The sequence below is a fragment of the Populus euphratica genome, unplaced genomic scaffold (genome assembly GCF_000495115.2).
Source record: "Populus euphratica unplaced genomic scaffold, PopEup_1.0 scaffold832.1, whole genome shotgun sequence".
In the NCBI taxonomy this organism is placed as follows: domain Eukaryota; kingdom Viridiplantae; phylum Streptophyta; class Magnoliopsida; order Malpighiales; family Salicaceae; genus Populus; species Populus euphratica.
The window spans coordinates 23918-47834 of record NW_011500701.1 but is presented as its reverse complement, the minus strand read 5'-3'; positions in this window follow the sequence as shown (position 1 = coordinate 47834).

Sequence of the window (23917 nt, the reverse complement as noted above, 5' to 3'; positions counted from 1 at the left end):
AGTACTTTCATATTAAGCAAGACATTGAATCAAGCAATCTCTATACCAAAACTAAAGTTTGTGCATAAAAATTCAAGATTATAACATTACCTAAATGATTTCTAAAATTTCTTTACAATAATAAATCATTCATGAAGAAAATAAGAAGATAAACATTAAGATTCATTCATATCCTAAAGAACTCACCTCAATCACCATTATCCTTGATTTGGATCCAAGAAAGAGTTTAGCCAACCATGATTATATATAAGAACACTTCAATAAACATGAAAGAACTTGAATCCAACTGAAAAAATAAGTTTTACAAACTAAAGAACCGAAATCTATAAAGAAGAACACAATACAATTTCAGAAAAAATTCGGACACAAATCTGACTCTAACTTTGGACAGCAATTCGACCCTCTTAGAAGCTTTTTTTTGGAGAAGTCTATTAGAGACATATTTATAGGCAATTCTGTCACCTTTCCAGATCATTAAAGAACAGCTCATTTGGACACCTGAGTCAAAAGTTATGGGCAAAACACCGAAAGGTGTTCTGAAAAATCAAATCAAGACAGCTTTACAACTACTTTGGTGCACGTTTTTCTTCCTCATTTATGAGGTGTCTCCTTCTTCTTTTTGACCCAAAATAATGTTAAAATATCCCCTCCAGCTTTCCATCCATGTGCTTGCCTTCTTGGATCAATGGATTGCCCAAAATAAATCAATTGTTATTTGTTGTGTGGACATGTAAGATCATGGATTGTGTTTGGGTTGATTTGAAGGTTGATTTGGGGTTGATTTAGGGCTGATTTTGGGCTGAATTTGAGCATCAAATAAGTATACAAATGTACTTATTATTTGGGCTAAGATTGACATTGAAACCTTGAGTGTTTAATGGTTGAAGTTTGCACACAACATAAGGCAAGTTTGGGCTTGAAATAAATCATATGATATTCTTTTCTAGAATTGGAATAGAATTGATTTTTGGGACAAATTTGGAGCACTTATTTGAACCAAGATTTGCTTCAATCTTCAACTAAATGTCTCTTCAATTCTTTGTTCTGAATTCCGACGTTGAATTTTGTGAATTAATTCATTTAAGCTCCAAAAACCTATCGAAACATTAAAACAAACTTCATTACTAAAAAAACACATCAATTATTATAAAAACAACCAAATAAAAACAATAAATACATATGTAAAATAAGAGACTTAATGACACTTTTGATGCACAATCACACCCCCCAACTTAGATTTTGCTAGTCCTCAAGCAAAACAAAACATAAAACCTTTAAAATAAAAATAATAATAATAACAACCATAATTAGGCTCGATTCATCACACTTGAAGGACCTATCATGCAAACATTGGTATCTTTAACTTAGTGTACACAATAGCAAATAAAGAAAAATAAGCATACTCACATTCTCTAAATCAAACATCCATACAAAATTTCCAAATTCAGTCATATTTATCGTGCAACCAACATAATTGATTCATACGAAAACTCAACTTGTAATCTTCCCTTCTCACCAACACAAACAAGGTAGCCAACTAGAGAAATATCTATATATTTTTTTTCTTTCTTTATTTTTTTTTTAATAAGATATTTTTTTTTTTTTTTTTTTTTTTTTTTTTTTTTTTTTTTTTTTTTTTTTTTTTTTTTTTTTTTTGAAGATATGATTTATTTTTTGTCTTTAAGTAGTCACTTCCCTTTTGACGCGAATACAAACATTTGTGATGAATGCACCCGGTTACTCACAAAGTCACAAACTTAAAGTGCTTTGCATACTCATATTTCAAGCTGCCGTTTGACGTAAAGATAAACATTTGTGATGAATACCCCTAGTTACTGAGCAATTCAAAACATTGGAGTAGATAGAACTTTGTACACATTTATTTATTTATTCGTGTAATAATTATTACTCTATTTACTTAAACCTTGTTTAGGACTAGATCAAAAGGGATAATCACAAGTAAAGCATCATACTCATCTTTCATGCATATTCACACAACTCACACAACTTTTACAAGGAAAGATGTACTTCAGTAATCTTAAAAAAAAGTATGCTATATCTTGCTTTATAAGATATTATCTATCCCAAATTAAAGCATGCAATGTTCAACACAATAATGAACCCAAAAAGGTAATGATGATCCTAAACAAGTCTCATTCACATACCAATGCAAGTATTAAACAAGTCTCATTCACATACGAATGCAAGTTTTTTTTTTTAAAAACAAGCATGGTTATCTCAAGCATTCAATATAATGAAATATCGAAAATTAAGTTTTACATTATCCTCAATGTAAAAGAGAAAGAGAAGAAAAGTATAAAGATTAGAAAATTGTTACTCCCCTTCTGTTTTCAAGGATGAATGTCTGATTGAATTAGGCATGAGCTGACTTCTTGCTTGATTTTTTTTTTTTTAACCTGCATATCACAACTAAAAAAAAACATAAAAGAAAACATTGATGTTTTTTTTTTTTTTTGAAAATAAAGAACCTCACACCCCCCAACTTAAAATAATGCATTGTCCCGAATGCATGAACAAGAAAATATAAGAGATGGAAGAAAGAAGAAAAAAAAATGAAAATAAAAATAAAAATAAAAATAAAATAAAAATAAAAACTCATTACTTTTGATACTACAATGGTATTGGATCTTCAAGATCCAATGTCTCAACTTCAGCCACAATATTTTCAAGATAAAGTTTCAATCGATGACCATTTACTTTGAAAATATTTCCATTCTTGGGATTTTCTACCTCAAATGCACCATGCTCAGAGATGGATTTAATCACAAATGGACCAATCCATTTTGTCCTCAACTTCCCAGGAAAGAGATGTAATCGTGAATTATACAAGAGAACCTTTTGACCAACATGAAAGGATTTTCTAAGAATATGTTTATCATGCAAAGTTTTCATCTTATGTTTTGAAATTTTTGCATTTTCAAATGCATCATTTCTTAGCTCCTCTAATTCATCCAATTGAAGCTTTCTATTTTTGCCAACCTCGTTTTCATTGTCATTGAATTGCCGAATGGCCCAATATGCACGGTGCTCAATCTCAACAGGGAGATGACAAGGCTTTCCATAAACTAGCCTATAAGGAGACATTCCTAAAGAGGTCTTATAAGCAGTGCGATATGCCCACAAAGCATCAACTAGTCGTAGGGACCAATCTTTACGGTTTGGATTGACTGTTTTCTCTAAAATGTTCTTGATCTCCCTATTTGCCAACTCAGCTTGGCCACTAGTCTGTGGGTGATAGGGGGTACTGACCTTGTGAATTACACCATATTTTCGCATCAAAATCCCAACGGGCTTGTTACAAAAATGTTTTCCCCCATCACTAATCATAGCCCGAGGCATACCAAAACGAGAGAAAATATTTTCTTTCAAGAATTTGACCACAACTCGATGGTCATTGGTTCGAGATGCAATGGCCTCCACCCATTTAGACACATAATCAACAGCTACAAGGATGAATTGGTAACCAAATGAACTTGGAAAAGGTCCCATGAAATCAATCCCCCAACAATCAAATATTTCCAAAACAAGGATGGGGTTAAGGGGCATCATGTTACGCCTAGTGAGGCTACCTAGTCGTTGGCATCGGTCACATGCAACACAGATGGCATGAACATCTTTAAACATGGTAGGCCAATAAAAACCACACTGCAAGATTTTGGCAATGGTTTTCTTGGAAGAGAAATGCCCACCACAGGCTAATGCATGACAAAAATTAATGACCCTTGGAATTTCATGATCAGGGATGCACCGCCTAATAATTTGGTCAGGACAATATTTAAATAGGTAGGGGTCATCCCAAAAAAAGGTGCGCACATTGCGCAAGAATTTTTGTTTGTCAAGTTTAGACCAATGAGAAGGAATCTGACTTGTGGCTAGGTAATTTGTTATGTCAGCATACCATGGAGAACCAATGTAAGAGACAGTACCTGCACAAAATAAATTTTCATCAGCAAAGAGTTCATTTATTGGAGATTCATCAATTATGGTCTTATAGCTTGAAAGACGAGACAAATGATCAGCTACTACATTCTCTACTCCCTTTTTATCTCGAATTTCAATGTTAAACTCTTGGAGTAGGAGGATCCATCGAATCAAACGTGGTTTGGCATCTTGTTTTGTGAGCAAATATTTCAATGCTGCATGATCAGTGAAAACAATAACAAGAGATCCAACCAAATAAGACCTAAACTTGTCTAATGCAAAGACCACAGCTAAGAGTTCTTTTTCAGTTGTAGTGTAATTCAATTGAGCATCATTCAAAGTCTTGCTAGCATAATATATGACATGAGGTTTCTTGTCTTTTCTTTGCCCTAAAACAGCCCCAACCGCAAAATCACTAGCATCACACATCAGTTCAAATGGTAAAGACCAATCAGGAGCTTGCATGATTGGTGCAGTTGTCAACAACCCTTTAAGCTTTTCAAAAGCTTCTTGACATTTTGATGTCCAATCAAATGGGACATCTTGTGACAACAAGTTACACAATGGTTTGGCAATGGTACTAAAAGAATGAATGAATCTTCGATAAAAACCAGCATGTCCTAAAAAAGATCTCACATCTTTCACAGTCTTAGGGGTAGTTAATTTTTGAATGACTTCTACTTTTGACTTATCTACCTCTATCCCTTTTGAAGAGACAATGTGACCTAAAACAATGCCATGTGTCACCATAAAATGACACTTCTCCCAATTGAGTACAAGATTGCTCTCTTCACACCTTTCAAGAACTTTTTCTAGATTCATTAGACACAACTCATAAGAATCCCCATAAACTGAAAAATCATCCATGAAAACTTCCAAAAAATTTTCCACCATGTCACTAAAGATACTCATCATACACCTTTGAAAAGTGGCTGGTGCATTACACAAACCAAAAGGCATTCTTCTATAAGCATAGGTACCAAAAGGACAAGTGAAAGTGGTTTTTTCTTGGTCTTCTAAAGAAATCTCAATTTGGTTGTAACCTGAGTATCCATCTAGAAAACAATAGAAAGCTCTTCCAGCTACTCTTTCAAGCACTTGGTCTAAAAATGGAAGCGGAAAATGGTCCTTCCTAGTCACCATGTTCAATTTACGATAATCAATGCACATACGCCATCCAGTTTGGATTCTAGTTGGTACCAGCTCATTATTTTCATTCTTCACTACCGTGACTCCAGATTTTTTAGGGACAACTTGGGTTGGACTAACCCATTTTGAGTTTGCAATAGGGTAAATGATACCTGCATCAAGTAGCTTAAGCACTTCACCTCTCACTACTTCCTTCATGTTTGGGTTCAATCGTCTTTGCATTTGCCTCACAGATTTAGCCTCTTCTTCAAGATAGATTCTATGTGTACATAAAAGAGGGCTAATTCCTTTCAAGTCAGTAATTTTCCACCCAATTGCTTTCTTGTGTTTTCTCACCACTCTCAAAAGTTTTTGTTCTTGCTCTATGCTAAGTTTTGATGAGATCACAATAGGATATGATTCATCTTCCCCTAGAAATGCATACTTAAGATCACTCGGTAAAGGCTTCCTTTCTAGTTTATCAGGCTGGACAAGAGATTCCTCAACTTTCACTTGGGGTGAAATCAAAGGCTCAAATGATGGGGTCCATTGACCTATTGACATAATAGGCATTGGATCTAGATAAGTCTCAAGTTCTCTTACTTCCTCATCAACACATTCCAAAGAACAAAATCTTTCATCACGAATTAAAGTTCTCTCCAATGGATCCTTGATCCACACTCTCTCAAAGTGTTCTTGACAAACTGTTTGGATGAAATCTACCTCTCTAATGTCCTCATGTTCCCCGATTTGTTTGGAGACATTGAATATGTTCATCTCCACAGTCATATTCCCAAAAGACAATTTCATCACCCCATTCCTACAGTTAATTAAGGCATTGGATGTAGCTAGGAAAGGTCTCCCTAAGATGACTGGGATGGGGGCATTAGAACCTTGAATTGGTGCGGTGTCTAACACTACAAAATCAACAGGAAAGTAGAATTTATCTATTTGGACCAACACATCCTCAACGATACCCCTAGGAATCTTGATTGACCTATCAGCTAATTGAAGGGTGATTCGAGTAGGCTTGATTTCTCCTAAACCTAATTGTTCGTAAACAGTGTAGGGTATTAAATTCACACTTGCTCCTAAATCCAACAAAGCTTGATCTATCTTATGACTTCCAATAATGCATGAAATGGTAGGACAACCAGGATCTTTGTATTTGGGAGGGGTCTTAAACTGGATGATAGCACTAGCATGTTCAGTTAGAAAAGCTCTTTCTTTCACATTCAATCTCCTTTTGACTGTGCATAAATCCTTAAGAAACTTTGCATAAGATGGAACTTGTTTAATTGCATCAAGGAGTGGAATATTGACTTTCACTTGTTTGAACAATTCATAGATTTCTGAGTTCATAAGATCTTGTTTAGGTTTCCCTAACCTTTGTGGAAATGGTGCTCTAGGAACAAATTCTAAATCACTCATTTTGACTCCAATTTTTCTTGAATCATCTCCTTTCTCACTTATCTCACCTTCTTTGTCACTCAAACTCTCATTTGTCACTTGTGTTTTGATTCCCTCTTCACTTTCCCTAGATTTCTCCTCTACAATACCTTTAGGAATCCTAAAACCTACACCTTTGTCAACAATCTTTCCACTTCTAAGGGTAGTGATGGCTTGGACTTGTTCATGGTTTGAAGGTTCACTAGGTGAGGATTCACTCATGTGTACCTGACCTCTAGGATTGGGCATTGGTTGAGCTGGGATTTTTCCCCTCTCTTGAATGCTTAGTGATTGAGTCAACTTAGTTAGTTGACTTCGAATGTCATCTAAGGTCCTATTGGTCATTTCAACTTGTGTAAACAATTTAGCTCATTTCAACTTCTAGAACTCCAGATATGGCCAAAATACTGAACAGTGCTCGGGCTGGAGGACAGCTTCGGGCTTCTTTGTTGTTGCAATAATTTGGACTTGAAAATGGCCTTTTTAGATCTTGGGCTCCATATGAAAGTTGTAGACCTATGTCTTACCTTTCCATCCATATAAAGTAGACCTAAATATGAGATCTATAGCTCCAGATATGACCCAATTACCGAACAGTGTTCCGGTTTGGATTGCACCGACATCTCTTTTCTAATTTTGGTCATCTCTTTGCCCTTGCAATTTAAGTTCTTAAAGTCATCAATCAATCCTTTCATTTATGTGATAGGCCTGCATTTAAAATGAACATTTACCACAAATTAAAGGTATCTTATATTATTAGATATATTATTATAAAACATGCTTTAGTTAAGGAGTTATTGATACTTCAAGTGCAAAATGATGATATAAAACCATGATAAAAATGCACTTTTAAGTACTAATCACACCCCCCAACCAGCTTATTTCTAGTCCCTAGTAATCAAAGCGTTAAATAGAAAAACAATTTGCAAATTCCACAAAGTAAGGTAACGAACAACTTCCATTAATCTATCCAGATAAACAAACTCTCGTTAAATTTATATACCTGCTCAATACCTCTTAACAAGATATTCATAAACCTTTCTTTTATGCTCAATGTATCAACACATAATTATGGGGCTTTTCTTGGAAGAAAACCAAATTTTTGTTCTAATGTTTAAGGTTAATTTCCTTGGGTTGGGATTATTATTTTTGTCTTCTTTTTTTTTTCTTTTTTTTTTCTCTTTTTGTTTTTAAATATATATACATATAATTTAAAAACAACATGCATCTTTAACCCATGTAACGAGCTTTCAGCTAATAACTCCCAGATCAGTTGGTCTTAGGGCATTAGGTGTTAAGACACCTCTACGAGCTTAGTAACTCGGGTCGTAGATACTGATATGTAGATAGTGCAATGTTTGATTCCCTTAAGCTTTTCTCCTCAACCCATTTAACAAGCGTTAGGCCAATAGCTCCCCAGTTAGTTGACTTTAGGGTATTAGGTGTTAAAACACCCCTTCGGGCTTAATTGCTTAGGTTAGGGAGGCTACGAAACCAAACTTATCTACATTTTTATTATCATCATTTTTTTCTTTTTTTCTTTTTTTTTTCTTTTTTTTTCATGTTTTTTTTTCCTTAATTATATACAATCCCTTTCCATTAGTTGTTACCTTTAACAAAAGAACATAAATAATGTAATAATCCAATATGCAGCCCACAATCATATGTTAAAGTGTGTGTGTGTAAATTAAGGTTTAAGAATACATGTTAAATAAGTATATAAGCAGAATTAAGTGATAACAATGCGAGAGTTTGTAAACCTGAATATTTCAAGAAGTATTATAATAGACCTTGTTAAGAATGGTTACTAAGATGCGTCTCAAGAGTCATAAAAGTTCTCCTTACTTTGCCATCATAGTAACAACAATTTTACACATGCTTTATGAAATAGAAAACAATTTTTTTTTTATCAACTACTACCCTCTCCCCCCAACCAAAACGAGACATTGTCCTCAATGTTCTAAGGTAAAAAGATAGAGTATAGAAGATATCACCTGAAATAACGAACACTGACAAACCTGAAACACACTGAAACAAAAATAAGAAATAACAAAACACAATAATAAAACCAAAAGACACAAGTTTTTACAAACGAAAATTCAAATCGCAATTATGATTGTGGCTCACATCTTCCCTTGGTTTTACGTCCAAGAACGGCTTAAACGCCCTCTATGGGTCGGGGATAGGCTTCCCATCCAGTTTTCTTAAAAATTGGCAAACATGAATTACACATGAAATGAAGGAATTAGATTCCCAAGACTAAGTCGATCATGTTCTTTATGAAAAAGTGGCCATAAATCATGAATTACACAAAGCACATCTCCACTAGGATGCGTCTCAAGAGTCAATAGAAGATTATCTAAAGACTCCTTACTCAGGCCATCCTTAATGAATTGTATTTTATCTTCACGGTTTATAGATACCATTCCTAAAGAATGACATTATGTATTACAAGTCCATCTAGCACATCGATGACAGACTTTCAATCGTTTTGCACGACGTTTCTTTGCAAAAATGTTTTTACCTGTTCTAGGCATGTGTGAAATGAAGGAATTAGAGGACTCACCTGATAATCGAACCTTTGCTTCAATCAACCAATGAATATCTTCAGGAATTCCATAATTCATTAACAATCTCAATCTTGCACATCTAGCACGATAAATTTTTGTAATTGCATTTTGAGGCAGAGCGGGAAAATACTTTTTCAATTTATCAAGATTAGTATCCATTATCAAATGAGAATTGGAAGAGAGATTCAAAGATTAGTATTCATACCAGGATTGTATGTTTGTGAGTATGGGTTATGATTGGGCCTTTCGAGACTATTTAAAGCATGGGCTTGTTCATGAAGACATTCCTTAAAAGAAGGCAAGGTTGGACAGTTATTGGTTGAGTGTTCCTTTGTTTCATATATTTGACACACAATGTTTTCAACAGATTTTAATTGACCACTCTTTTTCAATTCTAGTGCCTCGACTTTTTTAGCTAAAGATGCAAACTTCGTTTGAAGGTCATGATCTTCCCTAAGGTTATACATACCTCCACTAGATGTATGAGGTTGAGTTTTACTCGGTGCCTCATAAGTACCCGCGGTGTCCCAATTTTGAGCATTTTCAGCTAACAAGTCTAAGTACTCCATTGCTTCATCAGGGTCTTTATCTTCAAAAGTTCCATTGCACATCAATTCAACCATTTGCCTATCTCTAGGTGTTAACCCTTCATAAAAATGTGAAACCAATCTTCATGTTTCAAAACCATGATGAGGGCAAGTACTAAGCAAGTCTCAATACCTATCCCAACATTGGTAAAATGTTTCTCCTGGTTTTTGAGTGAAAGTGGTGATTTGTCTTTTGAAAGAGTTTGTTCGATGAGATGGGAAAAACTTCTTTAAAAACTGTTGTTGCATTTCATCCCAAGCACGAATGGATCCTGGTCTTAAATTTTGTAGCCATGTTTTAGCTTTATCTTTTAATGAAAAAGGAAAAAGCTTTAATCTGATGATGTTCATGCTACAATTTAAATTATTATATGTGTTGCAGACCTCCTCAAATTCCCTTAAATGCAAGTATGGATTTTCCAATTCTAAGCCATGAAAAGAAGGTAAAAGTTGAATAATACCTGGTTTAAAATTAAAATGAGATGCATCGGAAGGAAAAACTATGCATGATGGTGCACTTGTTCTTGTGGGATTCATGTGGTCTCTAAGTGTTCTAGCACAGTTATTCTCATTATTCTCATTATGAAGTGATTGATTATCTTCTTCGGTCATATTTTCTGAAAATGATGAGGATACCCTACAAAGTCTACCACTTGATGTACGTGACCACACTCTCATGCACGTGTAGGAATAGAATAAAAGGAAAAGGAAAACAAAAGAAGAAGATACAATAGAAAAGAAACAAAGTTATATACAAGAAATGTGAAAAGAGAAAAAAATAAATATTATAATTTATAAAGAACTTACCTCCCCGACAACGGCACCAAAAACTTGACACGACTAAAAGATTGATGTCTTCTCCCAAGTGCAGGAGTGTCGAAGTAATAAATAACCCGGCAAGACTGGGGCCGAACCATAGGGAGGTTAATTGTACAAATTATAAACAACAATAGTATAACAACAATAATAATAATAACAACAACAATAATAATAGTAATAACAATAATAACAACAATGACAATAACAATAATAATAATAATAATAATAATAATAATAATAATAATAATAATAATAGTAGTAGTAGTAGTAGTAGTAGTAATAATAATAATAATAATAAAGAAAGAGAAGACGAAGAAGATGATGAGAACTTGGAGATGGAAAATTAATGTAAGGATTAAACAATAATAATAACAAATGTCAAGGTAAGAGGTTCCACTAATCGTATGTCAGACAAGTATAGTATAAACTCTTATTATTTAATTGGAAACCACACACAAAGGAGGTTCCAATCAGATTATACATTGTTAACATGATTACATTAGTCATCTTATTCGATTAATGCTAATACAACTAGATAAAATAAAATAAACAAGAGGCGGTAAAATCAACCTTATAATATAAATAATAAATATTATAAACTAATTAGAATAAACATCAAAAGAAAAATGGTTGAACCAAACAAAAGCTAACAATTAGTAGTCCAACAATCCAATATCCGAAAAGATGAGGTCAATTTTTTTGAGGTGGTAAAACCAGCCATTTGATTTTTTTTTTCAATTTTTGTTTAGGTGGTAAAACCAGCCAATTGATTTTTTATATATGATTTTTTTTTTGTTTTTTCCAATAATCAAATCTAAATTTGTTACCTTTGCTTGCTAGCTCCCCGGCAACGGCGCCAAAATTGCTTGACCGCTTTTTATGATCGGCTTGTTTTAACTCGCAAGTGCACGAGTGTGCGATGTAGCAATTGACTCGGTAAGATCGAGGTCATATCCACAGAGAGCTAGATCTGGAAATTAAGCTAGGTAACAAGAAAAAAAACTCAAGAGAAATTAAATTAATAATAACTTGATTGAAAATAATTGATGGATTTGTTTTCAAAGATAAAAAAAGTGTAAATAGATTTTAAATGACAAGAAAAAGTAAGTCTTGGTCCAAATCAATTTTAATGGTGATGTATTGGTGATTTCTTCAACATATATAAGATAACTCAACCTAATATCAACGATGGTGATATTTGATCGTAAGATATTACAATGAAGTTAAGAAAAATGAAGATTGATTATTGCTTAAGAATGAACAAGTACTTTCATATTAAGTAAGACATTGAATCAAGCAATCTCTATACCAAAACTAAAGTTTGTGCATAAAAATTCAAGATTATAACATTACCTAAATGATTTCTAAAATTTCTTTGCAATGATAAATCATTCATGAAGAAAATAAGAATATAAACATTAAGATTCATTCATATCCTAAAGAACTCACCTCAATCACCATTATCCTTGATTTGGATCCAAGACAAAGTTTAGCCAACCATGATTATATATAAGAACACTTCAATAAACATGAAATAACTTGAATTAAACTGAAATAATAAGTTTTACAAACTAAAGAACCGAAATCTATAAAGAAGAACACAACACAATTTCAGAAAAAATTCGGACACAAATCTGACTCTAACTTTGGACAGCGATTTGACCCTCTTAGAAGCCTCCCCTGGAAAAGTCTATTAGAGACATATTTATAGTAAATGTTGTCACCTTTCCAGATAATTAAAGAACAGCACATTTGGAAACCTGAGTCAAAAGTTATGGGTAAAACACCGAAAGGTGTTTTGAAAAATCAAATCAGGATAGCTTTGCAACCACTTTGGTGCACGTTTTTCTTCCTCATTTATGAGCTATCTCTTTCTTCTTTTTGACCCAAAATAATGTAAAAATGTCCCCTCCAGCTTTCCATCCATGTGCTTGCCTTCTTGGATCAATGGATTACCCAAAATAAATCAATTGTTGTTGTGTGGACATGTAAGATCATGGATTGTGTTTGGGCTGATTTGAAGGTTGATTTGGGGCTGAATTTAAGCATCAAATAAGTATACAAATATACCTATTATTTGGGCTAAGATTGACATTGAAACCTTGAGTGTTTAATGGTTGAAGTTTGCACACAACATAAGGCAAGTTTGGGCTTAAAATAGATCATATGATATTCTTTTCTAGAATTGGAATAGAATTGATTTTTGGGACAAATTTGGAGCACTTATTTGAACCAAGATTTGCTTCAATCTTCAACTAAATGTCTCTTCAATTCTTTGTTCTGAATTCCGACGTTGAATTTCCTGAATTAATTCATTTAAGCTCCAAAAGCCTATCGAAACATTAAAACAAACTTCATTACTAAAAAGCACATCAATTATTATAAAAGAAACCAAATAAAAACAATAAATATATATGTAAAATAAGAGACTTAATGACACTTTTGATGCACAATCAATAGCTTCACCAGACTTAATGACACTTTTGATGCACAATCAATAGCTTCACCAGTCCATTGCTATAATTAATTAATGCATTAGAAGCTACAAGAAATGGACGTCCTAAAATAACAGGAAATGAATTACATGCTTCAACCATATTTTCTGAAAATAATAAGGATACCCTATAAAGTCTACCACTTAATGTACATGACCACAATCGCATTCACGTGTAGAAATAGAATAAAAAGAAGAAAAAAACAAAAGAAGGAGAAACAAAATAAAAGAAACAAAGTTATATACAAGAAAACCTTTTTAGCCGAAGAAGTAAGTGTCATTCTTCAAAACAATAATGCTTTGAAATATAAAGACCCTGGTTATCCTATAATTTCTTACTTTATTGAAGAACATAAAATTGAAAGAGCCTTACTTGATCTTGGAGCTAGTGTGAATTTACTTCCATATTCACTTTTTCAAAGTCTCAATCTAGGTGAGTTAAAACCAACTTCTATAACTTTTTTACTTGTCAATAGATCTGTAAAAATGCCTAAAGGAATAGTCGAGGATGTGTTGGTACAAGTTGATAAATTCATTTATCTTGTGGATTTTATTGTCTTGGACACACAACCTGTTGAATCATGTAATTCATTTCCTGTTATTTTAGGACATCCGTTTCTTGCAACCTCTAATCCATTGATCAATTGTATGAATGGACTGATGAAGCTATCATTTGAAAACATGACATTGGAGATGAATATTTTCAACATTTGTAAGCAACCTCGAGATGATAATGATTTACAAAAAGTAGATCATATTGAGGAATTAGTTTATGATCAACTTGAATCTACTTTAAGTAAAAATGAGTTAGATGAATCTAAAGATTTGTAAATGATTTATTCTTAGGAAGAAATCATGGATGAAAAACGCACAAAAAATATTGATGCGGATCTTTTATCAAAAGTGACAATAGATTCGACATCTAACATCACACCAATCGATGATTACTTTCCTAATGAATCCTTACTTTCTCTTAGTCCAATGCCTTGATATGATAAAAATCTCAATTTTCTTGCTTCAGGATTTTTGCCAGCTCACTAGAGTATAGAAGATAAAAGAAAATATTTTAGCGACGTGCAAAACTTTTATTTTGATGACTCTAACTTATTCAAATATTGTCTTGATCAAATATTTCAAAGATGCATTCCTGACAATGAGGTAAGTAGTGTCATTAAACTTTGTCATTCTAAAGCATGTGGGAGTCATTTCTCATAAAAAAAGACAGCTGCGAAAATTTTTCAAAATGAATTTTATTGGCCCACCATGTTCAAGGACACGTATGCATTCTGCAAAACTTGTGAAAATTGTCAAAAAGTTGATTCTGGTAAAAAAGTTTTGTTTTATAACTCTCAACTCCATTTATTCCCTAGAGAGCTAAGATCAAAATGGAGCAATCCTTATGGGGCCTTTGATATTGAAAATCCAAAGAATGACAATGTTTTTAAGATAAATGGACATCATTTGAAAGCTTACTTTGATAATTTTCCTAGTGAAAATGAATCCACTAGTTTGAATGATCCTATAGATAAAGGTTGATTATTTTGTTTTTCTCACATTGTTTTTGTGTTTTTTTTTTTACTCTTGGTTTGCTAGTTCTCTCACCCCGGTTAAATGGTGGACAACGGTATTTCGTGACTTAAGTTGGTTCTTTCAGTTTCCCATAATAACTAATATCTGTGTATATATTTGTGCAATTCTTTGAATCTCTCTTCCAATTCTCATTTGCAAATGGACACTAATTTTGAAAAATTGAAAAAGTATTTTCCTGCTCTGCCTCAGAATACGATTATAAAAATTTACCGTGCTAGATGTGCAAGATTGAGGTTGTTAATGAATCATGGAATTCCTGAAGATATTCACTGGTTGATTGAAGCAAAGATCCAATTATCAGGTGAGTCCTCTAATTCCTTCATTTCACACATGCCTGAAACAGGTAAAAGCACTTTTGCCAAGAAACATCGTGCAAAACGACTGAAACTTTGTCATCGATGTGTCAAATAGACTTGTAACGCACCATGTCATTTTTTAGGAATGATATCTATAAACCATGAAGATAAAATACAATTCATTGAGGATGGCCTGAGTAAAGAGTCTTTAGATAATCTTCTATTAACTTTTGAAACGCATCCTAGTGGAGATGTGCGTTGTGTAATTCATGATTTATGGCTCCATTTTCATAAAGAACATGATTCGCATATAAGTCTGAATCTATCTTGTAGCCTAGACACTATTAAGTGTGTAGCCCATATCTCAAGTTCTAAAAATCTAAATGACCTTAATTTTTTTCCCTGGAAAGCTGAGACAATTTCCTTGAACTTTCATACATGAGATTGGTTCAAATTCAGAAGTTATTAATGATATTTTTGGTAGGAAAAAAATAAGGATTGTCACCAAGTCAAGATGTGGTCACTCACTCATCAATTAGTCATTAAATCAATAATTCCTGATTTTGGCCTATAAAAGAAGGCATTTGACATGCATTTAGACATCTTGGTTTCTAGGTCAAGATCATGCTCTTACTTTCTCTCTTTGTATTTTTATAATGCTTAATTTTTGCTTTCATTAATATCTTGGCACAACAAATACTTGGCACTTTTATAGCTCAATAATATGGTATAACCGACACTTGTGCTATGAAAGGAACTTGATTTGTTGTTAGCATAAGTTATAATCTGAATACCTGACAATATTTATAAGTATTAGCATTATTCGAATAAGATAACTAATGTAATCATATTAATAATTTATAATATGATTGGAACCCCCTTTGTGTGTTGTTTCCAATTGAATAATAAGAGTTTATGCTATACTTGTATGAAATAACATTAGTGGATCCTCTAACCTTGACATTTGTTATTATTATTGTTTTATCCTTACATTGATCTTCCATCTCAAAGTTCTCATCAACTTGTTCTTCTTTTTCTTTTTTATTACTACTACTACTACTACTACTACTACTAGTGTTGTTGTTGTTGTTGTTGTTTATAATTGTTATTTATAATTTATACAATTAACCTCTCTATAGTTCGACCCCGGTCTTACCAGATTATTTATTACTTTGACATTCCTACACTTAGAAGAAGACATTAATCTTTTGGTCGTGTTATTCATATTGTTTATGCACTATTTTTTTTGTTTTGTGTGATGAACAGTTTGTCAATCAAGTGTTTGCAAGAAGGTAAATAGGTAATATAAACATCATCTTTATTACATACTATACCATCACTGACATCCATACTGACGGATTACAGTCTGTCGGCATTTCACAATAGCATCACTGGAAATGCCACAACCATCACCAACGACTTTGCAGACAGATTATAGTCCGTTAGCATTTCACAGTAGCATCACTGGAAATGCCACAACCATCACCGACGACTTTGCAGAAAGATTATAGTCCGTCAACATTTCACAGTAGTGTCACTAGAAATGCCACAACCATCACCAACGACTTGGCGGATGGATGACAATCTGTCGGCATTTCATAGTAGCATCACTGTAAATGCCACAACCTTCACCGATGACTTTCTGGATGAAATACTGTCCATCGGCATTTCACACTAGCATCACTGGAAATGTCAAAACTATCATTGACAACTTTGCGGATGGATTACATTCATTGGCATTTCATAGAGAGAGGTCGAAATGCCATAATCACCGATGACTTTGTAGATGGGCTACAATCCGTTGATATTTGTTGGTAGGTCATAATTACCAACAAAATCACTGACGGATAGTGCAAATTTCAAAGGATGGAGCATTAAATGCATCTTTGACCGCATGAATTTGCTAATAGAATTATCAACGGACTGCAAAAAATATGCAGCGTAATTAAAAATTATGGTGCAAAATTCAAAATTTACTGATGAATTTTTAAAATGTCACCTATGGAATAATTAAAAATAATATTTTTTTAATGTCCATCGATGATTCCATTGGCAAAACTGCATTATAAATCGCAGCGATCGCCCGTTCAGTTTATTTTTTCATTTGCACTGTTTTCCCCTTTCATTTATGATTTTTTTCCTCTCATTTCATTCAAATATTTTGTTTGTTTTGCTTGTAATCACTACTTGAATCTTCAGCAAATTATAAGGTATGTGTTTCCTTTACTTCATTTCACTTCAAGATTTTTTTTCTTTGTTGTAGCTATTGTTATTTTTGTTATGTTTTTTGTTTTGGTGTATTTTTATAATGTAGATACAATGTTGAAATAAACACATTATCAAGGTAAGCATATTTCATTTCTAAAGTCTATAGTTTTTTTTTTAAAAAATTATGGTATATATTTTATTGTTTATATTGCTATAATAATTGAATAATTTGTTGAATTTTAATTGTTATTGTTTAATCTACCTTATAATTAATTTGGATGTTATTTGTATAGATGTTATGTTATATACAAGATTAGTATAGATGGAGTCAATTGATTGTGGCTATTGTCAATATTTGCAGGTTTGAAAAGTTTGGGTAATCACCAGTATAGGGGAGGTGCTGCTGAATTTTTTTTAACATTCAAATTTAATTATATAATTATTCGTATAAAATTGTGTAAATGCTTAGAACAAAATTCACAGCTCGTCGCTCACATATGGTTGTAGCTAGTTCTTATAGCAGCGAGGATGACATCTCATTAGGTGTTTATTAAGAAGAGGCATCTGCGTCGTCACCCCATGTTGCCTCTTCCAATATGGTTTCATAGTGTAGAGGCGACGTACCTTCGCAACTTAAGTATCCAGCATGGTGGAAGGATGAGCTTTCAATATAAGTTTGTTTCATTTTTAGTTTTTTTTAGTTATAATATAATTTATGAACAACTAATCAATATTTCATTAATTTAATCTATTTTCAAGTTCACAAACATTAAGGCCGCCCGAGTAATATCATCGACATTTGAACTGTCAGTAGAGATTTTATTATTTTAACGGAGTCAGGTATCAAGGCATTCTGAATGGATACCTCAAATTGATGTATGGTTTGACAGATTTGAGGGTGGTATTAATTTCTAATTTCCATCTTATTTCTCATAAATTATTAATATAATTGTAAATAAATTATTTTTTATTTAAAATTAATTATTTATACACAAGACAAATTCAGTTGGGACAATGCACATGACATTATAGTGAGGAGGGTGTGGAAAAATCACGCAGCAACTAGATAACATCGAAATCAATATAATATATTTTTTTTGAAAAAAATTTATGTTTTAAAATCTAATTTTTCACTATGAAAGTAGGCTGCGTGATTTTTGGTATGAAGAACAAAAAAAGAAAAAAAATCACGAGAGATAACGGTCTCTAAGACTGGAACGACATGGCAGTTTAAAAGGATTTCAAACTACTATACATCCTGACAGATATATGGTTGTGATATCTTGAGCATGTAACATCTGAGCAGTTCACACGACGATCACAGTCTGGTGCTGGCTACCAAAATAGGCCAATTCATGGCTTGATAACAATGCACGTCAGCTGACACGACCAAAAGATTGATGTCTTCTCCCAAGTGCAGGAGTGTCGAAGTAATAAATAACCCGATAAAACTGGGGTCGAACCACAGGGAGGTTAATTTTACAAATTATAAATAACAATAATAAACAACAATAATAGCAATAACAATAATAATAACAATAATAAACAACAATAATAGCAATAACAACAATAATAACAATAATAAACAACAATAATAACAATAATAACAATAACAATAACAACTATAATAATAATAATAATAATAATAATAATAATACCAGTAGTAGTAGTAGTAGTAGTAGTAGTAGTAATAATAATAATAATAACAATAATAAAGAAAAAAAAGAAGAAGAAGAAGAAGAAAAGTTGATGAGAACTTTTAGATGGAAAATTAACGTAAGGATTAAATAATGATAACAAACAATGTCAAGGTTAAAGGATCCACTAATGGTATGTCAAACAAGTATAATATAAACTCTTATTATTCAATTGGAAACCACACATAAAGGAGGTTCCAATCAGATTATAGATTGTTAACATGATTACATTAGTCATCTTATTCAATTAATGCTAATACTTGTAAATTTCAGCAAGCATTTAATTAATGCTAATACTTGTAAATCTCGTCAAGCATTCATGATTATAACTTATGTTAACAACAAATCAAGTTCCTTTCATAGCTCAGGTGTCGGTTATACCATACAGTATGGGCTATGAAAGTGCCAAGCATTTGTTGTACCAAGTGTTATACAACATAAATCAAGATTAATCATTTAACAAGCAAAGTATTAAAGAGTGAACAAGATAACAAATATAAAACATGTTAGTATCAAATATTAAAGTCCATATTAAGTTTACACTATACTTATTCTTACACCATTAGTGTAACTTTTTCACCTTGACATAATAAACTTAGCTAGACATAATAAAAGAAAGAAAATTAAATAAACAAAATAAGAACATAAATAAGATAAAAGTTAACTAAGTAAAGGAAAGGAAATGAAAGGCATAAACTTGATATTAATGAAAGCAAAGCATAAACATTACAAAAAATACAAAGACAAAAAGCAAGAGCATGATCTTGATCTGGAGACCAAGATGCCTAAATGCATGGTAAATGCCTCCTTTTATAGGCCAAAATTGGGAACTATTGATATGATGACTAATTGATGAGTGGGTGGCCAACTCTTGACTTGGTGACAATCCTTATCTTCTCTTGTCTGCCCAAAACGTCATTGATAAATGAAAATTGGAGCAACTTGAAAACATGAAAGTTGTAGGAAATTGTCTTAGCTTTCTTGTATAAAACATTCAGCTCATTTGGACTTCTATAACTCCAGATATGGTCCAAATACTGAACAGTGCTCGGGCTGGAAGACAGATTCGGGCTTCTTTGTTGTTGCTACAATTTGGGCTTCAAAATGACCTTTTAAGATCTTGGGCTCCATATGAAACTTGTAGGCCTATGTCTTACCTTTCCATCCATATAAAGTAGACTTAAATCTGAGATCTATAGCTCCAGATATGACCTAATTACCGAATAGTGTCCGGTATGGACTACACTAGCATCTCTTTTCGGAGTTTAGCCATCTCTTTGTCCTTTCAATTTCAGTTCTTAAATTCATCAGTCAATCCTTTTATTTATGTGATAGGTCTCCATTTAAAATCAACATTTATCACAAATTAAAGGTATCTTATATTATTAGATACGTTATTATAAAACATGCTTTAGTTAAGAAGTTATTGATACTTCAAGTGCATATAAAACCTTGATAAAAATGCACTTTTAAGTATTAATCACACCCCCTAACCAGCTTATTACTAGTCCCTAGTAATCAAAGTGTTAAAATAGAAAAACAATTTGTAAATTCCACAAAGTAAGATATTCATCATTTAACTTCCATTAATCTATCTAGAGAAACAAACTCTCATTAAATTTATATATGTGCTCAATATCTCTTAACAAGATATTAATAAACCTTTCTTTTATGCTCAATATATCAACACATAATTATGGGGCTTTTATTGGAAGAAAACAAAATTTTTGTTCTAATGTTTAAGCTTAACTTCCTTGGGTTGGGATTATTATTTTTGTCTTTTTTTTTAAAATATATATACATATAATTTAAAACACCATACATCTTTAACCCTTGTAACGAGCTTTCAGCTAATGACTCCCAGACCAGTTGGTCTTAGGGCATTAGGTGTTAAGACACCCCTACGAGCTTAGTAACTCGGGTCGCAGATACTGATATGTAGATAATGCAATGTTTGATTCCCTTAAGCTTTTCTCCTTAACCCATGTAACAAGCATTGGACCAATAGCTCCCAAGTCAGTTTAATTTAGGGTATTAGGTGTTAAAACACCCCTTCGGTCTTAATTGCTTAGCTTAGGAAGGCTACGAAACCAAACTTATCTACATTTTTATTATTATCATTTTTTCTTTTTTTCTTTTTTTTTCCTTTTTTTAATTATATATTATCCATTTCCCTTATTTGTTACCTTTAACAAAAGAACATAAATAATGTAATAATCCAATATGCAACCCACAATCATATATTTAAAGTGTGTGTGTGTAAATTAAGGTTTAAGAATACATGTTAAATAAGTATATGAGCAGAATTAAGTGATAACAATGCAAGAGTTTGTAAATCTGAATATTTCAAGAAGTATTATGATAGACCTTGTTACGAATGATTACTAAGATGCGTCTCAAGAGTCATAAAAGTTCTCCTTACTCTGCCATCATAGTAACAACAATTTTGCACATGCTTTATGAAATAGAAAACATAGTTTTTTTTTTTAGCTACTACCCTCTCCCCCCAACTAAAATGAGACATTGTCCTCAATGTTTAAAGGTAGAAAGATAGAGTATAGAAGATATCACATGAAATAACGAACACTGACAAACCTGAAACATACTAAAACAAATATAAGAAACAACAAAACACAATAATAAAACCAAAAGACACTAAGATTCACAAATGCAGGCTCAAATCCAATCTAAGCTTTTTACGACTTTCCTTAGTTGACCAATTTATGCGACTCATGGAAGGATCAATTATAGGAATGAAAGATTGTAGTTGGTCAATCAATTGTTCAGCAGTAGCAGCAGAGATTATTATTTATCGTGCAGAAGATGTTAGAAATTCCTGTTCCACAGCATGATCAAGAAAAGACAACAACTTATCATAATAACCATTAACATTTAACAGACCTATGGGTTTATAGTGAATGTGCAGTTGGGTCCAAGAGGAAATATGAAAGATCTCTTCCAATGTGCCTAGATCACCTGGTAAGGCAATGAAGGCATCAGCATGGTTAAACATTGCATTCATTCAAGCAGACATTGTGGAGACCTGAAGTTCCTCTCCAATTGTTTTTCTAATTATGTCCCCTTGTGCTAAAGCTTCGGGGACGACCCCCAAAACTTGACTACCTCCTAAAAATGCAGCTATTGACACACCTCCCATTAACCCTAGACTGCCTCCCACATACACTAAATGAATCTTTCTCTTAGCTAGTACTTGACCAAGATGATTTGCTAATTCTAAAAACTCCTTTTCTTTCCTAAGACTAGATCCCCCGAAAACACACATATTTCTTATATGATGACCTGCCATTTCTACACACTTCTGTATTTGTTGAATGTATGGGTTGAGTAGAAATGAAAGGAAGGAAGAGAGGATTTTATAGATGAGAAATTAGAAAGACAATCATACCACCTATATATAGGCTAGCTGGAGTCCCACACACACACTTTCTCTCTCTCTTTATTTATTTATTTATTTTTGAAAAAAAAATATATATGTACAGGTAGTTGTGATTGTGGCTCACATCTTCCCATGGTTTTACGTCCAAGAACGGCTTAAACGGCCTCTATGGGTCGGGGATAGGCTTCCCATCCAGTTTTCTTAAAAATTAGCAAACAGGGTCTTTTTTAGTCAGATTCTCATGACTAAGTCGATCATGTTCTTTATGGAATAGTGGCCATAAATCATGAATTGAACGATGGACATCTCCACTAGGATGCGTCTCAAGAGTCAATAGAAGATTATCTAAAGACTCCTTACTCAGGCCATCCTTAATGAATTGTATTTTGTCTTCACAATTTATAGATATCATTCCTAAAGAACGACATTGTGAATTACAAGTCCATCTGGCATATCGATGACAGACTTTCAGTCGTTTTGCACGACGTTTCTTTGCAAAAGTGCTTTTACCTGTTCTAGGCATGTGTGAAATGAAGGAGTTAGAGGACTCACCTGATAATCGGACCTTTGCTTCAATCAACCAGCGAATATCTTCAGGAATTCCATGGTTCATTAACAACCTCAATCTTTCACACCTAGCACGGTAAATTTTTGTAATCGCATTCTGAGGCAGAGCAGGAAAATACTTTTTCAATTTTTCAAGAGTGGTGTCCATTTTTTGTTTTGTTTTTAAAGAGAAGTGCAGAAGAGATGTAAAGAAAAGAGAAGGAACAAGGAATTGAACAAATATATACAGAGATATCAATTATCATGGGAAACTGAAAGAACCGACTTAAGAGTCACGGAGTACCGTTATCCGCCATTTGACCGGGGTTGGAGAAAGACTAGCAAAACAAAAGTCACACCAAAAAGAAACACAAAAAAAAATATGAGAAAAACAAAATAATCAACCTTCATATACAGGATCATTCAAACCAATGGATTCATTTTCACTAGGAAAATTATCAAAGTAAGCTTTCAAACGATGTCCATTGACCTTGAAAACATTACCATTCTTTGGATTCTCAATATCAAAGGCCCCATAAGGATATACATGTTTCACAACAAATGGACCGCTCCATCTTGATCTTAACTTTCCAGGAAATAAATGGAGTCGAGAATTATAAAGCAAAACTTTTTGACCAACATCAAATGTTTTTCTCAAGATTCTTTTATCATGAAAGTCTTTGATTCTTGCTTTATGAATTTTTGAATTCTCATATGCATCATTTCTTATTTCTTCAAGCTCATTTATTTGTAACTTACGCAGCTGACTCGCATCATCCAGGTTTGAATTGAAAGCTTTAATAGCCCAATAAGCTTTGTATTCAAGTTCCACAGGCAAATGACAAGGTTTTCCATAAACCAACCTATAAGGTGACATACCTAATGATGTTTTAAAAGCAGTTCGATAGGCCCAAAGTGCATCATTAAGTCTTAAAGACCAGTCCTTTCGATTAGGGTTCACTGTTTTTTCCAAGATTTGTTTGATCTCCCTATTAGCAAGTTCTACTTGTCCATTTGTCTGGGGGTGATAAGGGGTGGAAACTTTGTGTGTGATTCCATATTTCTTCATTAAAGACTCAAATGGCTTGTTACAGAAATGTGTTCCACCATCACTTATCATGGCCCGAGGGATTCCAAATCGACTTAAAATGTTTTCTTTCAAAAACTTAATGACTGTTTTATGATCATTGCTAC